Source organism: Chinchilla lanigera, unplaced genomic scaffold (genome assembly GCF_000276665.1).
Source record: "Chinchilla lanigera isolate Chin_1 unplaced genomic scaffold, ChiLan1.0 scaffold00133, whole genome shotgun sequence".
Classification (NCBI taxonomy): domain Eukaryota; kingdom Metazoa; phylum Chordata; class Mammalia; order Rodentia; family Chinchillidae; genus Chinchilla; species Chinchilla lanigera.
Genome location: NW_004955534.1, coordinates 1,906,783 through 1,929,881, shown reverse-complemented (window position 1 = coordinate 1,929,881; position 23,099 = coordinate 1,906,783). Strand labels below are relative to the sequence as shown.

Sequence of the window (23,099 nt, the reverse complement as noted above, 5' to 3'; positions counted from 1 at the left end):
TAAGATAGCTAAGATAATTGTACTATTACTAATTTCTCTTGATTTATTGAAAGGAACAGTTAAAGTTTAATTATTTGATCAATCTTACATGCCTATACCTGGTTATCTGAGTAACCAATTTGAAGATAACAATATGTAATACAACAACCATTGTTAACTTCCTATCACCCTTTTTGAAACTTTGTACCATATTTATTGTTACTGTGTTGTGTTGTTTATGTCTTTCTTTTTGTCAATTTGTTTTTGCTCTTTTCTCTTTAAGCTAAAAACATAACAACAACAAAGGTAAAATCAAACAACACAAAACATAGAAACGATACAGAATTTCAAAACAAGATGATAGGGAATTAACAAAGGTTGTCATATTACATATTGCTATCTTCAAGGAAGTTGCTCAGATCACCAGATGTAAGAATGAAAGATTGATCAAACAGAGAATTTAAAAAATATAATTAACAATAAAAAAGGAAATAACACTAAAAAAAAAAAAAGATTTCAAAGTTTTGAGTCCATCGTCAGGTAGTACCAAGGCAGGACCATCACGGCAAAAGAACATGGTGAAGCAAAGCTGCCTAGTTCATGGCAAGTAGGAAGCAGAGCAGTGGACTGGTGCCAAAATCCAGGGACCAGATATACTACCCAAAGTCCTCCCTCCACGATTTACTCGTAAGTGAGCTCTCCTAATCCCCTAGGTGTCTCTTAATCCAGTGAAATTGACAATCAAGATTAACTGTCACAATATCTATTCATTTACATGAAAACTTAGGTTAAGTCATGGAAAACTTTAAAACAGTATTACCTATATTTTAATCCTACAAATATGAGTTTTCTAAATAAAATTAATAAATTTTAGGAACTTTTTCTCTCAAGAAGTATGTAAACATTTCTGACTTCTTTCCAACTAAAATATATTTTTATATTTATGAAGAACCAAATTTCACAGAACTGTGTCCACACCTTTTTTATGGAAAGGGTCACTTTCTAGTTACCTTCATCCTTTTTATCTCTTAAACTGGACTCTTTGAGAGCAGACCAGGGCTGAGTCTCCTTTTACTGTACTACCCAGTAGAAAATACAATGGTTCCAGGAACAGGGAGTCTGAGTACCTGTTCTTCTAAGTAACTTTTACCTTTCCCAAATCCCTTAACATCTCTGGACTTCAGTTTTCTCATCTAAAAACTGAAAGGGTAGTGCTGTGTGCAGCTCTGAATATTTTATTCTCTTATGTTAAATTTTATCTACATGATGATCAATAAATCTCTTTCTCCCATTTATCAGTGGACTTCCCCTTCAGGAATGGGGGAAACTTTAACATTGTTATTTTGAAGTCAAGCTCTCAAACTCTCTGAACACTAATATAAACTAAAAAGACAAAGTAACATCACAGTAAGATACTGAAGTACTTAGGAAATTTATTGTTAAAGCAGACGCCTTTCAATAAATCTAATTCATATTTACTGTTTCAAGCCATGTGAAACAATATTATGTGCAAATATTATATGTCTCTAAAGGATTTTAACAACAGTTATGTGCTTGGTAGGTAACTGGTGCTGCAGTAACATGTACATTTAATCATAACTAAAGCATTATATATAATTACATTATTAAATTCAATTTGACACTAGTTTCTTCATTTTGACTTCAGAACTTTTGTCTTCATGAAATCTGTGTCTCTACATATTCCTCCACTTTTACTGCCCTTACCTCAAACATGATTCTTTTTAAAACAAGCAAATTCTTAAATTTTAACAGACTCTTTGCTGTGTGGCTTCTTTGATTTAGAACTTTGCCTTACAAAGTAAGGATATATAGATATATATATATATATATATATATATATATATACTTTAAACAATATCATTGCCAAAGCAGCAAAATGTCGTGTAAAACCACTCCAATATATCTCCTGAATTAAGACAAGAATTAGTCTCCACTTTCAAGTTCAGAGATAATTAAACCATCATAATTTAACAAAGCTTCAGCAAAACCCAAAATAAGCCACACTTTTCCTTCTGGAAAGATAAAGTAGGTAGTTTTTCCCCACTTCTCCTACGAAGTACAACTAACATACATAGACACTGTATAAAAGGCAAAAATAATGGTTCTGCAAGTTGTCAAGAAAGCCATATTTAAAAAAAAAATAAAATAAAAGTCCAGCTAGCTAAGGTCTTCAGGGCCCTAGGCACAACACAGCGGTGAGCTCCCTGGATATTTTATTTTATTTTATTTTTTACCTTATATATTCCAAACCGGCTGAGGAAGCTGACAACCTAGAAATAAAAAAGAATGCAAAGAACAAAAGAAGAAAGAAAGAAAACAAAAGAAGAAAGAAAGAAAGCAAAAGCCTCTTCCCTCTAGCCAAAGTACCAGAAAAGGGACAGAATACCAAGACAAACATCATTTACACAATAATCATTCTACCTCTAGCTAAATGCCATTTTTAAAATGTGTCACTGCATCAGTCACCAAAGGCTTAATGGGGAGCCTAGACTTCTACCTTCACAATAGATACTAAAGAACAACACAGCATCCACTGGGATGGCAACAGAGGAGGCTTAGTAGAGAACTAGGATTTCCCTACTACCTGCGGCTACATAGCCATACTTTACTCGTGCTGTCTGTCAGTAGAGGCCATGTGTGGAGCAGTAATGAGGTACTCCTACTCCTCTTAAGCAAGGAGGTATCATGGGAGATCCAGTGCAGAACTAAGAAGCCCATTCTTACTCATCAGTAAGGAGGATCACCCCCTTGAGTATCAGTGAAGGTCAACTGGGAACCTAAGAGTCTAGGCACATATGGCAGTAATGAGGCAGCATCTTTCCTTCCATGCAAGAGAGAGGTGTCAGAGGAAGACAGCTGAAACAGAATATTTCAGTAAGATCCAGAACGCTCAAAATGCCTAAAATGTCTGTGTTCCCACAATAAAATCGTTTACCATATCAAGAACCAGGAACATCAATTTCCACGGAAAAAAACAATAGATAACACAGAGAGACATGGATGTTAGAAATATCAAAGATTAAAACAGCAATCCTAAAAGTTTCATTTAGCAATTTTGAACACACTTCACAAAATGCATCTCAGCAAAGAAATACAAAAGTCACAGTAAATAAATAGAAGATGTATGGAATAATCAAGTGGAACTTTCAAAACTGAAAAGATACAATAATCAAAACAAAACTCTCCACATATATCCCAACAGCTTAACAAAAGGGACAGAGGAAGTAATGAATGAATTGAAACATTGTTACCCAGCCTGAAAAACAGAGAGAATACCTACTGAAAACAAAGAACAAATTATCAGGGACCTCTGAGGAACTATAACTAGAGATCTAACCTTCAGGTCATCAGAGTCCCAGGAAAGAGAAAGCAAGTAAGGCTGAAAAGTACAGTGGTCTCCGTTATCAGCATGAGATACACTCAAAGACTCCCAGAAGGTGCCAGAAAGTGAATAGTGCTGAACACTATATATACTGTATTTCTTCTACCTGTATAGCTATTATAAAGTTTAACTGATAAATCAAGCACAGTAGGAGATTAATAATAGATAAAATAAAGAATAATCAACTGTAACAAAAATATGAATTCTCTCTCTCTCTGGCTTACTTTAACACAAGCACTGTTGTATCTTGAAAGTCCATCTGAGGACTGAGATAGCTACTAAGTGGCCAAGAGTACAACAGTGTATACAGTATGTGCATGCTGGACAAAGAGATAGTTCACATCCTAGCCAAGACAGACAGGGACAACACCACACTGCTCAGAATGGTGCGCATTTTATAACTTGCACTTTTTATTTTTTTGAATTTTCCAAATAATTGAACTGCAGCTGACCACAGGTAACTGAAACCATGGAAAGAAAAATTGCAGATAAGGTGAGGCTATAGTACTTAAGGAAATAAAAAACCTAGAGATTCAAGAAATTATGCAAACCCCAAATAGAATAAACCTAAAAAATCTACTCTGAAACACATCATACCCAAACTTTTGAAAATTATTAACAAAATGTCTTGAAAACAGAAATGACACCTTATCTATAGGAAAGAAACAATTCACATCACAGCAGAGTTTTCATTAGAAACCATGGAGGCCATAAGGAGAAGGTACACAAGATTTTTTAAATACTGAAAGAAAGAAAAACAAAACCTGTCAACCAAGAACATTGTATCTAACAAAAATATATTCCAGGAATGAAAACAGAAATTAAAACATTCTCAGATGAAGGAAAACTAAGAATGTGTTGCCAGTAGACCTACCCTGGAGAGTAACTCATGGGAGTTATCTAATCTGAAAGGAAATGATGAAAGAATGTTGGAACATTAAGAAGGAACAAAGAACATGATAAGAAAAATATGGATAAATACAACAGATCTTCCTTCTCCTCTTGAGTTACTCAAATTATACTTTTAATGATGAAAGAATTCTATATCTTCATTGTGGAGGTGATTATACATATCATGTGATAAAATGGCACAAAACTATACACACATTTACAATGTCAAGTCTCTGGGCTTGCAAAACATACTACAGTTGCATAAGACATAACCACTGGCAAAAACTGGGTGAAGAGTACCTGAGACCTCTATGTACTATCTTTGCAATTTTCCAGGATTCTTTATTTATTTCAAAAACCCTTTTTAATGTCTAACCAAAACCAGGCTAATTCCTAATACTGAGGTAAATACAAAACAAATCTTCTCAATAAGAATAAGAACAGGTATTCTTAGTCCGTTGATCATTTTTCTCATTTTCCGTTTCAGTTATCTGGCCAAATAATTGACAAAAATAATGAATAATTTACCTGCCAAAAATGTGCCCTACTACTCGATAACTATTAAATTGCTGACTTTTTCACTTATCTCATTCTTCTGATATTTCTTCTTCTATAGATGGAGTTTGATTTAAATAAAGTAGTTGGAAAAATAACTTTTAAACAGTCAAAGTTCTTTTGATAACCACATAATTACTATTTCTATAATGTAACAATAACTAACATTCACTGATTCTTATATTCTAGGCACTATACTAAGCACAATGAAATAACACAAGGAGTAAGTAGCAGAATCAGATTTTTGAAATAAAGCTTACAGTTCACACTCTAAACAACAACTTCAATATAATCCTAAGTCTATATTAACTACCATTTCATGTCATGGATAAACAGGATATGTGCTGATGTATATTGAATGATTCCTATTACATCCTATATTGCAAAGTGTGTGAAGTATTTCTATTAGCATTTTAATCAGATTAGGAGGCAGAATAAAATTTTTCAATAGGTTATAGCTAGAAAATCCTGAGTACTGACTTTGTGTTTTGATAGCACTTTCAGTAACAAGACTAATCTACAATATTATGACAGTAAGTCTTATTACAGTGTATAAGGGATGATCGAAATATAAAGTGAATGTTTAAATTTTAAAAAATCACTACAGTGAGACACATTGCCCTTACCCCCCTCCAAATACTCCCCCTCCCTTTGAACACGTATCTCACCATTCTTGCTATTTCCTGAAGCAGTCTGGAAGTCCTCTTTCAAGAATGCCTTTATGAGGTTTGGTCAAAACTGTGGTAAATACTGCTGCCAAGTGCCACTGAATGGAAAGGCAGGCTTATAAGAACATTACAACGTGCCCTCATCCACCTTCTTTGCCAGATCTCTTGCTGCGTGATCACTAACTCTTCTCCAAAGTAAAAATGACCACGAAAGGTAAAATTCTCAATGTATTCAAGATACTAAGGCAGTCACAACAGTGCAATTAAAGCCACTCACGAAAAAGGATTTCCAGAACTGCTTCAGAAAGTGGCAAGGATAATGGAAATGTGTGTTTAAAGTGAGTGGGATTATTCTGAGTGGAACTGATAGCAATGTGTCTTTTATTGTAATAATTTCTTTAAAAATTTAAATATTCACCATATTTTTTGTCACACTTTGTATGACAATGCCAAAACTGGTTGTTACAGATTTTCATGTTGTTGTATGGACATAAGAAATATCAGACGGAAAAAGGGGAAAAAAACAAAGTATATGGTGGCATAAAGTTGGATTTTCTAGCAGTAAGAAAGCAATGAATAAAAAAGTACGCATTTTTATGAGGGAAAACACACTTAGCTTTCAGAAGTCTATATAAAGTTAAATGATGGTAAAATATAAATATGTCACAGAATACATATTTACACATTTAATTGTACACCATCTGTAGTGGATCGACAACTGGTGGTCAACTTATAACCCCCAGCTGAACTGAATAAGCGTGGTTCTGGGTGTGGGAGGCCCACCTGAGGATTATTGCCAGCAGCGTAATAGGCAGAACTAGACAAAAACTTAGGCTGTTGGGAGCTGAGAGAGGCTGTTGGAAGCTGGTAGAAGCTGTAAGAAGGTATTGGTTATTTTGGAGGAACTCAGAGTGCTGGCTTTCCTGATGTACTTGGCTGTTTTCATCCTCCAAGGAGCTCAGGACCTCCTTGACACTGAGACTGGCTTTGGTTCACTTTGGGGGAGCTCTGGTCTTCACTTTGAGCATTATTTCCTGGCTCCAGAGGGGAAGATGGTGCACTGCCAGTCTCCTGGAGAAGCTTATTGCATTGGCTTTCCTAATGGGAAACTGGCTTTCCTGATCATCTGAGGAGCTCGGGACCTCACTGTTGCTGAGAATGGTTGTGGTACCTTTCAGGGGAGCTCTGGTTCTTACTTTGCGCATTGCTTCCTGGCTCCAGTGCAGATCACTCAACCTGGTAGCATAGATCCTTCATCCCGCTGGCATAGACTTCCTAGATTCCACCACTGACCTTTGGGCTTTCCCAGTGCAGAACTGTGAAACAGGCCTGCATTAGATGTTGTTATGGGCTCTAGACCTCTAGCTGGACTCGTGGGAGGCCCTGTTATGGGCTCTAGGTCTTCTGCAGGACTCATGCAGGACATTTCCATGGGATCCAGGCCCTCAGCTAGATTTCTTGGTCATAGTGTGTGGACAAATTTCCTGCACTCCCTTGTATATGATTCTTTGGGTGACTATTATAAATAATCTTATAAACTGTGTGTTCTGTATTATATTGTTCCCCCTGCAACAAAACCCAAAACATGACACTATCTGAGACAAGTATTTTGGGGGTCAGGTTTCCTAAAAAGGGTTGAACAAATATTTCAGACACAAATCAGCACATCTTAAATGAACTCAAATGAATACCATTTAAATAAGAATCTTCTTCTAATTCTTAGGAGAAAAATAAATGCTAACACAAGCTCTTCTATCTATCCAATGTGTTTCTGTAGTTCTTGAAAAAGGGAAAAAAGAAAAAATATATTTTTAAACCTGTAAATTGAGATAGATTCAAAAGTCTGGGTTAAAGTTATTTCATGATTCCCCCATCAGTTCCACATACTTATTACCCTTAAAGAAACACACTTATCCCTGACTACACTAATGCTACTAATATAACAAATCTCGCCTTATGTACCTACTCTATACAAGGTCAGAACTTAAGGTTCTTCTCTTATGCTTTTCATTTTTAGATGAAGTTTAATATATTGCTGAGCTCTGATTATTATATTCCTTTGTAATTTTACCAAAATACAATATACCATATTAGCTTACTAAAAAAAGAATTCTTGAACAAATGACTCCCAAATGTATCAGAAGGGTTCATGCTTCTCCATGTTAATTTGTCTAGCCTCTAAATACTGGCAAAATAGCACAAGTTAATGCTTCAGCTGCTATCATGTTCTCAGTTACTTCAGGAATTTTTAGTTTATTGGTGTAACATGAGCACTTATGCAATTATCTACAGTATGTCATGACTAATACATGAGCATTACTAATATCACAAGCTTTCTGCTTGGTCTTACTTCTTCCATAAAGGAAAACTCTGAAATTGTTATGTTAATTATTATGGGAACTGGTAGTATATCTCTTGCGTTTTCACCTTTGAGCAAAAATGAGACCCCATTAAGCTCATATTTTTAAATTGGCAACATTAGATAATGTGCCAATTTCATGACCCATTCAGCCTGCACTGAAGTGCACCTATAAACCGAATAAAATATAAAAATCGTCTTCATTACATCAGTCACCTACTTGAAAACTGCCCATGGTTTCCCTTAGTAGCCTCTTATTCAAGTTCCTCACTTTCTGGCATGATTTTTCTGCTTTCTATTTTATTGCTGATAAACTGATCTACAAATGAATTCTCATATACAACTTTATCACTCCCCCCTTATAGATTCCCTACACATTGAATGTCCTCTCATTTTATAATCCTACCTAACATCAAAGGTTATTTCAAAGCCTAATTCCTTGGTCAATCCTACTTCGACTATTCCAACCTTTTCTACACCTTTGCCATCTTTTTTTAATCAGCTTTTTCATGTGTATAAATATCATCTGTCCAATAATATACTGCAAGCTCCTTGAAGGTAGATGTCCATAAGTATTTTAATTTCTTTCTCTCTCCATTAGAGTATGTGTCTTTCAAAAAGTATGAGTTGGGCTAAATGATCCCTAGAGCTCCTCATAATTCTAAACTCTCAAATACCTACTTCTTATACCTCTTATCACTTGTATATTATAGTCATCTGATATTTATTTCAAACTTTCCCACTTTACCAATATCTAATATACAATTGCTCAGTCCTACCTACTGGAATATAAATGCTATTTTGCAATTATACTTGAATATACTTGAAATATACTTGAATGGCAAATGAGAAGACCTGGCAGCTTGACAAAGTAGCCCTAGTTAGTAGGCAAATATTCATTCATTCATTCATTCATTCAAATTCTTATTCAATAAATATTAAACTCAAGGCTGGGGTCTAGGTTCTATGTCAGACAGTAGAGATAACTAGTTCATACAGGGACCCACAAGCCAAAGGGAGAGACAGAGAAAGAAAAACACTACTTATAATGAAGGATGCTAAAGAAAGACATAAACAACATCATAAAAATATATGAAAGAAACACTAGACAGGAATTTTGAAGTACAAGAGGTTTAAGAAAGTCTTCCCATAAGAGGTACCATCCAAACTGAACCCTGAAGGATAGGCAGTAGCCAGCATTTCAGGAAGAGTAGTAACTGAAAATGCATGATGATAAGAGATCATGGTCAGTTTGGAAAAGTACAAGTAGTTGCAATAAAGCTGCAAGGTAGAATGCAACATTGTTCGGGGGGTGAGAAAGAGATAGAGAGGTAGGAAATAAAACATGATAAACATGTATATCCAACTGGCACGTTTGAGGTTTTATCCTGAAGGAAATGGGAAAATAATGTTATGATAATATGATCTCCATATACCTGTAGATCATCAACCTGATCAAAGATTCAAGGTTTACATCACAGACGATGTATAGTAAAGACCGCTGATTATTCCTCAATATTCATTTTTCCCTTCTCAAAGAATAATAAATTTGAGGGCTTTTTGTTGTTTTGTTTTGCTGGGCACATGGTCATAGGTTAAGGGCAGTGTTTTCCAGCCTCCCTGGTAGCTAGGTGTCACCACAGGACTGGGTTCTGGTCAGTGGGATATGTATGAAAGTGATGTTTGCAAATGTTAAATTATACCCTTAAATGGAAACCATGTGTTTTCTTCTGCCCCTTTCCCCATCCATTTGGAAGGAAGTTCTTAGAAAGGAACAAAGAGTAAACAGAATAGTGTAACTGCCTTATAGAAGCAAGGTAAGGCTTGACCTTGTTCACCGTTACATCACCAACACCTCTGTCCAAGAAAGGCTCACTAATTTTGGTTGAATGAATTTATATAAAATACTTCATTTCCTCCCAGTGAAATAAGGTGCTGCTCTAAATTAGTAAGACTAATTAAAGCCTGCAATTCTACTTTATCTGATGATGAAGCAGATCTATAAAAGAGGTAGATGGGTCTAATCTACACGTAAAGTCCTAAACTATTCTAGGAACTAATTTAAGCACAAAATTAAACTCTTGTAAAGTAACAGTTGATGAATATATTGTAACTGGTACATTTTTTACATCAGTAAGTATTTCAAGCCATAGAAAACAATATTCTCACTACTCTTTTAAAAATGGTAGGATGTGTTTTCTTTCAGAACGGTCCTCTTAAAAAGACCAATTTGGCTTGCCTTAAATGAGCAGATTTCTAAACTCATTCTACACATCCCAATATCATAAATGCCTAATAAACAAAATTTAGCCATGTGAAAAGGCAGCAACATAATATAGATATTCAAGTTTATAAATTCTAAATCTTTTTTTTAACTGCACAGCACCAGATTCCCTGACTCTAGGTGAGGTAAATTACCTTAGTAATTGTATCAGAGCTTTAGTGATAAAGCTGTGCTTCCATCTAGTTAATATACAGATATGCTCTGTTTTCTTTCTGTGAAAGTAGTAGCATTGTGACTGATTCTATTTCATGCACCAGCTGTGAGATCACTACACTTTTGCCACATATGGCCAAGCGAAGAGTCCATCTAAGAAAATAAAAAATATACTTGAGAATTTACAATTAATCATTGTGAGCGAATCAATCTAACTTCAATTGAAACTTCGGACCCTGAGTAGGCCCAAGAACATAACTGTCTTAGATACTTTCTTATCAATGGGACACAATACCCAACACTCACAGCTCTAAAGAGGAAAGGTTTATTCAGTCCATAGTTGTCTAGTTCCAAGGCAGAATGTCAGAGGGGCATTGCAGAGTACAAACAGTTCATGGCTTGGCAGCAGGAAGAAGACAGAGGGATCAAAGGAGAAGGGAGAGAGATGTACCCTGCCAGGTCATGCCCCAGTGACTCACCTCCTTCAACCAAGCTTCATGTCCCAAATCAGATTTAGCTATAAACTCATCAGCAGACTAATGCACTGATAAGCATCATGCCACCATGATCCAATCACCTCCCTGAAGCCCCATTCGTGAGCACATGAGGCCTTAGTTAGAACATTTAGATATAAACCATAATGTTCCAACCCTGTCTCCCACAAAAACTCATTAGCACCACGTTTTGTAAAATGCGTTTAGTCCATCTCTAAGAGTTGCCAAAGTCCGAACAGTCTCAGCATTACTGAAATGGCCAAGTCCGAAGTATCCTCTCAGATTTAAGACAAACTCTTAGCTTCAAGACCCTGTAAAAATGAAAAGAAAGTTAATTCTGACATATAAAGGTGCAGGGTAAACATTCCCTTTCCAAAAGAGAATAAGGGGATATAAAGGGATGGGACCAAATCAATACTGAAATCCATCAGGGCAAACAGTAAACATGTAGATCCATGTCTTACATGCAGGGTAATCTGTGGCAAGATATGAACTGCAAAGGGTTTCAGTGGCCCCATTCTTAAGCACTACAGCTGACTGTAGCCCTCACTGACTCTCCCTTGGGCTGAGTTTTTTCACTCCTCCTGTCATTCCTCAGATATTCCATGTTCTTGGCTTTTCTAATATCCTGCAGTTTTCCACTGCACTGGCTTCACCCTCAGCTTTACAAACTACGCTCTCAGGAGCACACTGCCTGGCCTCTCAGGCCTTCTGAAATCTGTGTGGAAACCTTCCTGATCTGAAAACTATTTAATTCTGCATGAACATAAAATCACCACCGCATAGACGTTGTGAAGGTCTACTGCCAGCTGGAGCACCAGCCAGGCTTCTTTCTATCATGGCTGCAATAGTCTCTGAGTGCCTGGATGGCTCACTGCTATAAAGTGAATTCTGAGGAACAAATTCCCATTCCCTAGGTTGCTGCCATTCTGGAGCATGATGCCTTAGGGTTTTTTTCTCAAAGCCTTTCACCTTTGCAATTTCAAGCCTTACAAGGGTAGACAGGCCATTCTTTCTATTGTCCTGTTCCAAAGTATGTGGCTTCTTTTTAATACTAATCTTTTTAGCAACCAAGTTCTCTGCTCCATCTTTGCAGGCCCCAACTTTACCAGAGCTTCTCTGGCCAAACTCAAACACTATTTTTTGCATCATTCATCTGGGCCATTTGCACTTGATTCTCAAGGTAGAGTTTGCTAAAAGCCCCCAACAGTAGCCATGGCACTGCCTCAATATTAGACTTCCTTAAAAGTTTTTCTGTCAGATTAATGAGTCACTGCCCTTAATTTCAATCTCCTACAATGTCTCTGGACCTGAGCAAAGTGGAAATTCTCTGCCAGAGCATAACACACATAGCCTTGAGTCCAACTGCCAATGCAGTCCTTGTTCCCAAATGAGATCCCCTGAGCCTGATCTTTACTGGTTGCACTTTTATCAGCATGCTGGTCTTCTGAGCTCTGACTCAGCTCACAGCTTTCTAGGACTGTTCTTCAGCTGGCATCTCCAAACCTTTCCAAACTCCTCCAGCAAGCCACTTCCAAAGGCTTTGGAACCAAATGTTCAGGTAGTCACAACAATGACCCCACTTTGCTGGTACCAAAATCTATCTTAATTACTTTCTCATCACTGATACACAATACCTGACACCCACAACTCTAAGGAGGAAAGGTTAATTATGGCTCACAGTTTGTACAGGTTTCAGTCCATAGTCAGCTGTCTCCAAAGCAGGGTGGCATGGCAGAGGGGCATATGGCATGAGGGTCAGGAAATAGAGATAAAAAGAGGAGAAAGGGAGATAAACCATTTCAGGCCATGCCCCCAGTGACCCACCTCCTCCAACCAGGCTTCACCTCCCAAATCACATTTAGCTATAAACTCATCAGAGGACTAATCCACTGATGATTATCATGCCCCCATGACCCAGTAATCTCCCTAAAGCTCCATCATGAGTGTATGAGGCTTTGAGGGAAAATCTATAGGTAAACTATAACAATAACAAACAGAAATTATAGTAATATTTCAAAATCATTACAAAAGTAAAATTAGATAAAATCAGATGTAGCAAAAGAGAACAACCTATAATTAACTCACTTCAAAAGACATCTTATGTTCTTTAGGACTTATATCTAAAGACTTTTTCTAAAATCATGAAAAATAAATAGTAACTTCTCAGCCTGAAAAATAACACTGACTATAACTTATTACTTTATTGAAGACCTGGAGACACACACACACACACACACACACACACACACACATGGATGTCTAGCTTGGTAAACGAGATTGAATTGCAGTTCTTGACTATGATATGAACTGTACATTTTTGTGATGCATGAGTGGCTACAGAGTGAGTGGTTACAAAGCAAATGGCTGAAAAATTTAAATTCCAATATTTCATAATATTGCCATGTAATATCATTTTATGACATTTTCCACAATACGCCCCCCTAATACTATGCCCCAGCCAAAAAAGGGGAGGTTGCTTTATGTCAAACATTTATCCATTGGCAATTTTCATCAAGCATAATCTTTATAAATAATAAAAGCAACAGTATCTACCCATAAAATTTCTCAGGTCTTTCTAATTCTAGACCATTATACAAAACGCACAAAGAAGGAAGTAGCCATCCATATTAGTGGATTTATTAGTTTTGTTTTTAAACACAAGTGTAGCTTAGACTTAATAATAATATCAATATTTAAATGGTTTAAATCATAACTATTGACATTTTATTTGTACATATTAATGGGTTTCGGCCATGTATGGTGGCACATGCCTATAATCCCAGAACTGTGGCAAGCTGAGGCAGGAGGATCACAATTTCAAGCCTACCCTGGGCAACATAGCAAGACTCTTTCTTATAATAAAAAGTAAAATAAAATAAAATAAAAAGGGCTGAAGATGTAGCTCAGCCAAGGCCCTTGGTTTAATCCCTATGATTGGAAAAAAATTTAATGGGTTTTACTGTGACATCTCCATATACGTATATTAATACTTTTATGGCAAATACACAATGAACAAATTTATATAATCTACTTGGATTAAGAATTCAAAGTCAGATAAACATATAATTTGAAATAGTGGTCACTGATAAAAATGAAATGCAAACGGAGGAGTTCTAAAACAATTTGGAGTTAGACTAAAAATTAACAGCAGTAAGGTCTGAATTACACTTAGCACAGATCTATGAACATTTTGATAGAGAAGCAGTAATACCAAGAGGCACACTGTCTTTTCCATGGCCATATTGTTTTAAAACACATTTCTCTTTTACGTGGTGATAAAAATGTCCTCAAATTGATTGTGGTCTTAGCTGAACAACTCAGTGAATACACTAAAATCCATTGAACTATGTACACTTCAAATGGGTGGACTATATCATGTGTCAATTACATTCTTAAAACCATGTATTTGTGAAATCAAAGACTGCACCCAAAACAGATTTCTGGTTGTCAATATAAAGGATTCTCAATTTTATTTCCCCGCTAAGTTTTTTTAAGTTCAAAATAAACATATACATGTACAAATACCTATGCACATGTACATATAGCGCTGGGCATTAAAATATTCAGGAATACTTTTCTTGCTTCTTAATATGACCGCTTCAAAAGTGCCTTCTTCAAAATATCTTGCCACCACCTTTCTCTGACTGTTCCTCTATATTTCTTCTGAATCTGCTTTTTATTTTTATTTATTAGTATGTGTTTGTAGTACATAATGTTTACATTCCTTATGTGGAGTTGGTACACGTACACAGCACAACTTAATTCCTTTTTTAACCCACTTTAACTTCCCTTCCTCCCCTCTCTATCCATCTCTCTATCCACTTCCTTTTTCTTTCTTTTTTTTTTTGTATACATGTCAATTATTTCTATCATGCTCTGTCTTCTATAACATCCTGCCAGAGAAAAAGTGAAAAGAAGTATTATGGTTAAAAGCACAGGATGAAATTCCTAACTCTTCCAATTTATTACAGTATAGAGTATAGGACATTAGCAAGCAAGCTGAACTTCCCTGTGCCTCAGTTTCTTCCTGTGTAAGTAGGAATAACAGTCCTAAACTCACAGAATTATTATTTTTTAAAGGTGTTAATGCTCAGAAAGTACTTGGAATGGTGTCAAACTCATGGTGAGTGCTACAAGAATTTGTTACTGATTTCCTTTAACATTAATATTAGCTATCACCTCACCTGGAGTACTCTGTTGCCCCTAGCTAGATTGTAAGTTATTTCAGAATAGTGGCTATATTATCTCCCTCCTAGTAGAGTACTTTTATATAAACAAATGCTAGGCAATGAATGTTTAAATGAATACTGCATCAATATAAAGCCAAAAACACTTAAAATTACTTCATAAAGTCAAGAATTATTTTAACATATACGAAATTTTGTAAGAAAGTGTACAGGTATAGAAATATGATTGCTATATCTACTACTGAATTTTTTGGTTCACCTCATCAATTTAAATGCTAGATATTAAAGGATCTTCTGGGCTAAAGAGTTTTTTTTCCACATTAGTACAAAAGCACTGGATTTGAAACCAAGGGCCTTCTACTCCCAGCTCCACCTTACACAATATGACCCTTCTGCAAGTTGCTTAATTTCACTGTGCACATTCCACAGCAATAAATAAATGAGGAGAGTTTACTATGCCTCTAAAGAAAGATGCTTTATAAAAGAAGGGTATTATCTTCATTTAATATTTAAGCTGGGGCTGGGGATTTAGCTCAGCATCACAGCGCCTGCCTGGCAAGCGCGAGGTCATGAGTTTGATTCCCAGTACCGGAAAAAAAAAAAATTTAAACTAATTAAGGGTAGAGTAAGTCTAATTTTTTCTTTATTTGTTTTTTTGTTTTGCAGTGTTGAGGATCAAACCCAGGGCCTCACACATAGTAAGCAAGTGCTCTACTACTAAGCCATATTCTCAGCCCTAAAAATACTTTTGAACATTACCTATAAATGATACTGATAATGATCATTACCTATAAATGCAAGTGATACTGCTAATAAACATTATACCTCATTAGCATAGTGTGATAAACTTTTTAAGCACTGTATCTTAGTAATTGTTGCAAAAACCTACAAATACGTGGTATATAACCAGTGTATCACCAATTTTCTCTTCCACGTACCTGTAGCGTATCATAGCCAACTTGACTTCCCAAAGATTACCTCTGTCTAATTTATCTGACCTTGGTACTGAAGGAAATTATTTAGAAGACAAAAACAATAGCTTCATATACTTTCAACTCAAAAAGATAGACTATCCTCCAAGCAGCCTAAAACTGCTCTCAGTAACACATTTAGAATCATCTATTCATTTATCAAAATTGCTATTGACTTTTATCATTTTAAAATATTGTTTGATCTGTTGCTATAATAAAAGCTGACCTATAACAACTCAAAATTGACAGAAAAACATTATTCAAACAAAATTAGTCCTTTATGTAATGGCTTAGCTATTACAAGTGTTTCAATATTTTCTTCTGTGGAGAGTTGAAATCTGGAATAATTAGGAGATACGTCAGGAAATTTTGTGATCTCTTTGATAATCAGAAGACCAAAAGTTTTCATGTTTAAAAGACAACATTGTACTATACATTTTCCTGCATGTTCTTCAAAATGAATGTTAAGATTTAAATTTCTGTTAAAACAAGCTAAATCATATTTAAATATATATTGCGTTAACTATAAAAAGCTGCCATTTCTCTTGCATTCAATATGATGCTGTATTTGACTAAATAATAAATCAAGCATTTATCACAAACTTTCTTATGTTCCAGAAAACTGGTATTACTTCTAATCAGTCTACTCATCATTTAAAAGATACACATTTCAAAAAAATAGCATTCCACCTGGGACTAAGATAATATCTTTAAAAGATGTAAGATTTTCCCCTACATTTCTAAATGATAATATTAGTGGCAAAGTTCCTAAAGTATACCTCAAGTTTTCAACTATTTCAGTCACTAATTTAAGAAAAGGTTTAATAAAAATAGTGAGGTCTACTATATGGTATGGACTGTGCCTAATACTTTATGTGCATTACTTCATTTAATCTATAAAACAAACAAATAAGATAATTTACATGGGAAAATTCAAAGCTCAGAGACATTAAATGAGTTGCCCAATAGTATGCTTCTGATGAGAAGCAGAGTTAGGATATAAACACAAGTCTTTAAAAAAATAAATAAATAACAAACCACAAACTAGACACAAATGAATATTATGGCTGGGCGTGGTGGTGAACCACGGGTAATTACCAGGTGTAATCCTAGGACTCAGGAGGCTGAGGCAGGAGGATCACTGTGAGTTCAATACCAGACTGGGCTATAAAGTGAGCTCAAGGCCAGCCTGAAATGCATAGAGAGACCTTGTCTCAAAAAAAGACAAAAAAATAAAAATTAAAAAAAACACAAGCCTGTGATTCCAGGGCCCAAGATTATAACCATTAAAGTATACAGCTTTCTCATTAAGAATTATCCCAGAATGGAACACAATTTTTGTTGAGAAGAACTACTGAAAACTATAAATCAGGTTTTAAAAGTGGGACCAAAAGACAAAATTCCAACTGTTTTATCCTCTTTCACTGTAGACTCTAAAAACACCTCATCTACACATTATAATGCCCTTCTCTTAATCACTATCTTCTATACCAGTGATGATGAACCTTTTAGAGCTTTTAATGATACAAACAGACCACTGTGGCACACGTGCTATAAATTCATCCCCACTGCCTTGTCCTTCTGTATAGGTACTGCATGCTAACTGACTGCGCTACCGGAGCTCCTGCCTTGTCCTTCTAATCTGAGTAGTAATTTAACATTACAACAATGTCAGGCCTTGAGAACTGTGTCTGGCATGGGTTCTTCACTAAATTTCATGCCACTAATAAAAGACTCTCTTACCCTAAAGAGCCATGGTTTGTTTCAAATAACAAAAGAAAAACAAAAAAAATACTCCTAGTCCAAGTAGAGCATTGACAGACTTAAGTCTTGGCTCATCTGTTTTCTTGTGATATGAGGACTGTACACCCAGCTCTCTCCATTCAGAGTAATTGTGTGAATAAATCAGCATGTATTTACATGGTAACAACTTACATGGTAAGCATTATGAGTAGGGTATTGGGGAAGATAATTTATTTACCTCGCTAATCTCCCTCACTCACAGCAATAGCTTACGATGTGCAAGCCTTCAGTTAAGCACTTTACTGTAAGGTACAAAATCTCTTATCTGAAAACCTTGGTGCCAGATATGGTCCAAATTCAAAAATGTCCAGATTTTTAGACAGGCAATAGTCTACATACACTATATATCATGTAATAGTGGCACTACTCAGGAATGAAAGTGGGACCGCAGTAATAAAAGTTAGTTGAAAGGTTCTGTGCTTGGCATCCCATCTACTTCTACCCGCTTTCTTCACCTGCCACTCTCGTCATCTTTCTTAGTTGGAGAAAATTAAACCATTGCTTTCTAACAGACTTCTTAACACCCACCTCAAGAGTTCCCATTCCCTCATCCATTTACCTGAGCAGGATAAAAAAACTGAATCAAATATATACTTAGCATACTTATCAAGCAGTGTTTAATTCTCATGTCATAATGTAAATAATAGGGTACTAGGACATTCTTTTTATCATCTGGAAAACATTTTCTAAGTTCCACTGGCTAATTTGTTTAAGAAAGACTCTTCATTGGCCTCTCAATGTTCTGAGAATCAAATGCAAATTCTTTCTCAGGACCTTCAAGTCCTACTTTTCTATTATCTGACTCCCTCTAAATTCTCTAACACCTTCTTTTTTTGTTTGTTTGTTTTTCTGGTACCGGAAATCGAACTCAGGACCTTGCGCTTGCCAGGCAGGTGCTGTGCCACTGAGCTAAATCCCCAGCCCCTTCTAACGATTTCTTTAACCATTATCCCACCTAGATCACTACAATCTGGCCACACTGGCTTTTCTTCTGTTCTTTATAAAACCAGTAACAATGTTTCCCTGCCTCAAGACCTGGGCTTTTGCTCTTCTCACTGCAGGAGCACTCTCTTGGGAATATCTTCCCAGATCTTGACAAAGTAGACCCATTCTCTCTTCTCTTCGTGGTTTCAGATCAAACATAACTTTCACTGAGAGGCTGTATCTGTCAGGGTTCTCCAAAGAGACAGAACCAATAGTACATGCATATAGATATATGAAGGAGGATTTATTAGGGGAACTGGCTGACACAATTACAGCAGCAGAGGAAACCCATGACAGGCTGTCTGCAAGCTAGAGATCCAGGGATGCTAAGAATGTAGCTAAGTCCAAGTTGGAGGGCCTCAGAACCAGGAAAGCCTATGGTATAACTCTCAGTTCAAGGAAGGCCAAAAGCCTGAGAACCCAAGAGGCCACTGAGGTAAGTCTTGAAGCCCAAGTCCAAAGGCCAGCAAGTCTGGAGTTCTGATGTCCAAGGTAGCAGAAAAAAGTCTCTCCCAGCTCTGGAAGAAAGACCAGTTCGCTTTCTGTATTTGTTCTCTGCAGGGAATTGGATGGTGCCCGCCCACATTGTGGGCAGATCTTCACCAGCTACTCCACTCAGACTCTCAAACCTCACAGAGCTAAGTAAAATAACTTTTCACCAGGTTCTGTAGACATTCCCTAACCCAGGCGAGCTGCATCTAAAAGCAACCGTCACAGAGGCCTTCCCTGTCTACCCTTGTTTGCAGTAGTTCTTCCTAATTTTCTGTGTCATATCCCCCTACTTGTTCTTCCTACAATCTCTAAGGATCTTTTTCATTTGTTTACTTGTTTGTAGGTCTAAATCCTCTGGTAGAATACAATGTGATATTCCACAAGAGGGAGGATCATGCTTATAAGTTTTATCACTATGCCTAATACAGAGCCTTGACACAAAGAAGGCACTCAACAGATTTTATACTAAAAGGCCTAAATGAATGAGTAATATTTAAAAACTTGATTGCTATGAATACCTCTAACTTGAGAAAGCCATGAGCTTTTTTTTTTTTTCTAATTTTAAGATGTTTTCTCTGGCTGTTCAACTTTCCACACCCTTTCTACATATTCTGAAATCTGATGATTCCTATAAAGTTGTTGTACTATTTTATAGAAATAAAAGTAGAATTCTGCCAACATATTTAATAAACAAAAATAATGAGAAAGTTTTCACAGTATATTAGACTTCTAAAAAACCAAATTGAAAATTGGGTGGTCTCATTTCATTAATACAAGTCAAATTATATGATGAAATATAATTTGAAATGTACAAAAATAAGAAAGATAATGCAATAGAAAACTGTAATTACATTTAGTGACATCAGAAACATCCAGTCTTAAAACCTGTAGATGTACCGGGAAAGCTACAAAACACATATTGAGGATTGAAAGCAAAATGTTTATAACTAACTTGCATCCATTTTAGTTTTTCTTCCAGGCAAATAGTTTATTATATAATCACACTAGTGGTACTCTTAGTATTTTTTGTTTTGGTTTGGTTTTGGTGGGGGGATGGATTGAGGCAGAGTCTCACTATGTAGTACTGGCCCTGAACTCACTTACGTAGGCTACGTTGGCCTCAAATTTACAGCAATCCTTCCACCTCAGCCTCCTGAGTGCTGGGATTACAGGCGTATGCCACCACACCCGACCTCTTAGTATTATTTACATCAATACTGTAGACTAAATGTAGAAAAATGTACTGTAGAAAAATGTAGACTAAATTCAATTCATTAAATTTAGACTTAGTATTAATAATACTCACAAAAGGAAAACTAAGCAACAAAATATTATACACTCTTTTCCTAGCAAAACGGGTTGCCAAAAATATTAGCGGTAGAACAATGGGTCTACAAGAATAAGTATCCTTTCCTTACTGCATTCCATTTTTAATAAAAATAAAATAAATTCAAGATTTCACTAAATAGGGAAAACAACATAGCACTTGAAAGTTATTAAATCAATAGTCAATAACCTTGTGAAAAGTACTTTCTTCAAAACATCAAGAGTCACAGCAAACAAGTTAAAGTGTTCTTATAAAAATAACAGATAAAAACCTTGGGCAATTAAAGCTCTTATCTACTTTAAAAATACATCATTTGGCCAGGTACTGGGGCGCATACCTGTAATCTTCGCTATTCGGGATGCTGCGGCAGGAAGATCGCAATTTCTAGGCCAGCCTGGACAACATAGCAAGAACCTGTCTCAAATTATTTTTTAAAGGGCTGAGGATGTGGCTCACTGCAAGACCCTGGGTTGGATCCCCCCAGTACCATTTTATAAAAATGCATCACTTGGTATTGCAGCAGAAACTATTTCCATTATCTCAGTGCCAAAAGAAGTGCTACCAAGACAGTGGAATTTTGCCACTATCTTCATTCACAACTTGGTTTCTTGTCAATTAGTGCATAGTGTGTCAATGGCAACACCTCGTCACACACCATGCAAACAAACCTATCACTTAGGTCTGATATTAATAAGAACTTGTAGTTAAGGGAGTTAATATTTTTAGATATAAAATGATGTCATTGCTGCTTAATTCAGTTTTTTCAGGTTTCAAATTTGAGAACTAGATATAGCCTATTTCCCAAAACACAGCTGTGTACGTCAGCATGTGTTTGTTCACTGGTATTTGCCTCCCCTTTCGGCTTCTCTACTCAATTTTCTTCACAGTAATTACAGAATGAAAGTGAGTAAATGAATCTCAGTCCAGGAACTAACATGGCAACTACATAGGGAGAGAGAGGTATGGCTAAAAGTAGTTTTTTTGTTTCGTTTGGTTTTTAAAAGAACTATGAGGTTTTAAAATGTTGCTTCTGGACGGTTTATATACATACAAGATAACTGTAAGATATGGTGGCCTCTTTGGGGAAGGCAGGTGCCCTTCCAACACAGGCAGATTTTCAATCCCAGAGTCTGTCAGTTCCCATTCAATGTGCTTAGTAACCAGCCAGTACTAACCTGAGTGATATTTTCTCAAATCACTAAGGCCTTCTTTGCCAAATAAAATGACGAGCATCCTAATTTACAGGTGGACAAATGGATCCAGGCACCACAAGTCCCACCATTCATCCCTCTGTCAGGCCTGCAGCAGTCAGGAAGGTTTAGGGCCATGTACGGTATTACATATAAACATAAACATACACACACATTAAGTGACTATGGCTCTTGAACTAAGTTTTATAAACCTAAAAAGAAATTTTGAAGTTTCTTACAACAAATATTTAATAAAGGATATTTAATAAGGAATTATCACATCACTTTCAGAAAATGGTAGCTAAATTGTAAGCCTCCAAGAAAATCATTAGTAAACTGTGATAGAGGAAGAGGAAGAGGAGGAAGAAGGAAAAGAAAGAAAAAAAAGAGAAGAGAGAGAAGAGAAGAGAAAACGAAAAGGAAAGAAAAGAAAAGAAAAAAAAGAAAAGAAAAGAAAAGAAAAGAAAAGAAAAGAAAAGAAAAGAAAAGAAAAGAAAAGAAAAGAAAAAGAAAGCCACCCAGCCAAGACATTCAGAGCTGAAGACGTTTGGAACTAAGTTAAAAGCCTCAAGGAAAAAGAGTATGTTCCAGACTTAGGAGCTAGCGGCTTCCAAGTTAGAAGATTCTGAGGAAGGGGTGGATTAGGGGGTACACTGCAGAAACTGCTAGGTAGCAAGAGACACTGAGGTCGAAGTGGACAGAAGGACCCTAGACTATGAGGGCAGCGTCAGCGAAGCCCGGAGAAGCTCTTGAGAGGATGACAAAGAAACACGGAGAAACTGGGCTCTGGAGTCCAAGAAGTCAGGCATCTGGCGGAGCCAGAGGGACCTGGAGATGCAAAGGTACAGGGATAAGGTACCAGCACTCGGGAGAAAAGGAAGCGGGTGCGAAGAGCGAAGCTGCTTCCCTGCCCCACTGTCCCCGGTGCACATCGCAACTCCTCTCAGCGCCGCTGCCGCGCACTGCTGGGTCCCGGAGGCGGAGAAGCGGCTGATGGAGCCCCCGTGACTTTAGGAGCCCGCCTCACCTCTTCTGCCGTCCCAGCGTCCAGTCGCTCGTTTGCTGGCTGCAGCGCTCCGAGGCCCGAAGTGGGAGTCGCGCGGCGCACTCGGGGCTCCCTCCAGCCGTTAGGCACCGGCACCCGCGCCTCCGCACCCTCCGCTCGCCCTGGCCACTTCGCCCGGTCCTCGCGCAGGCGGACAGCACTGACCCTAACCCGAAAGCCACTCCAGTTATTCTCAAGAGTCCCTGTTCCAGGTTTCCCGAGAATAGCAGCTGAGCTGCTGCGGCCCCAGCGGCAGGAGCCTCCGCCTGACCTCGAGGGGGTGGGGGCAGCTGGGGAGGGGAGAGGAGGGG

The 23,099-nt window shown here is 37.0% G+C and overlaps 1 protein-coding gene across 2 annotated transcripts in view; it reads right to left on the bottom strand.

Moving 5' to 3' along the window:
* Klhl13 (kelch-like family member 13) overlaps positions 1 to 23,099 on the bottom strand; it is a 220,484-nt gene extending 197,385 nt beyond the window's left edge. Inside the window, exon 1 of one of the 2 annotated variants that reach the window (XM_013507708.1) lies at positions 22,771 to 23,099. The gene's annotated coding sequence lies outside the window, so the exon portion shown is untranslated. The remainder of the gene's footprint in view (positions 1 to 22,770) is intronic. The other variant, XM_005410465.2, reaches the window with a different exon arrangement.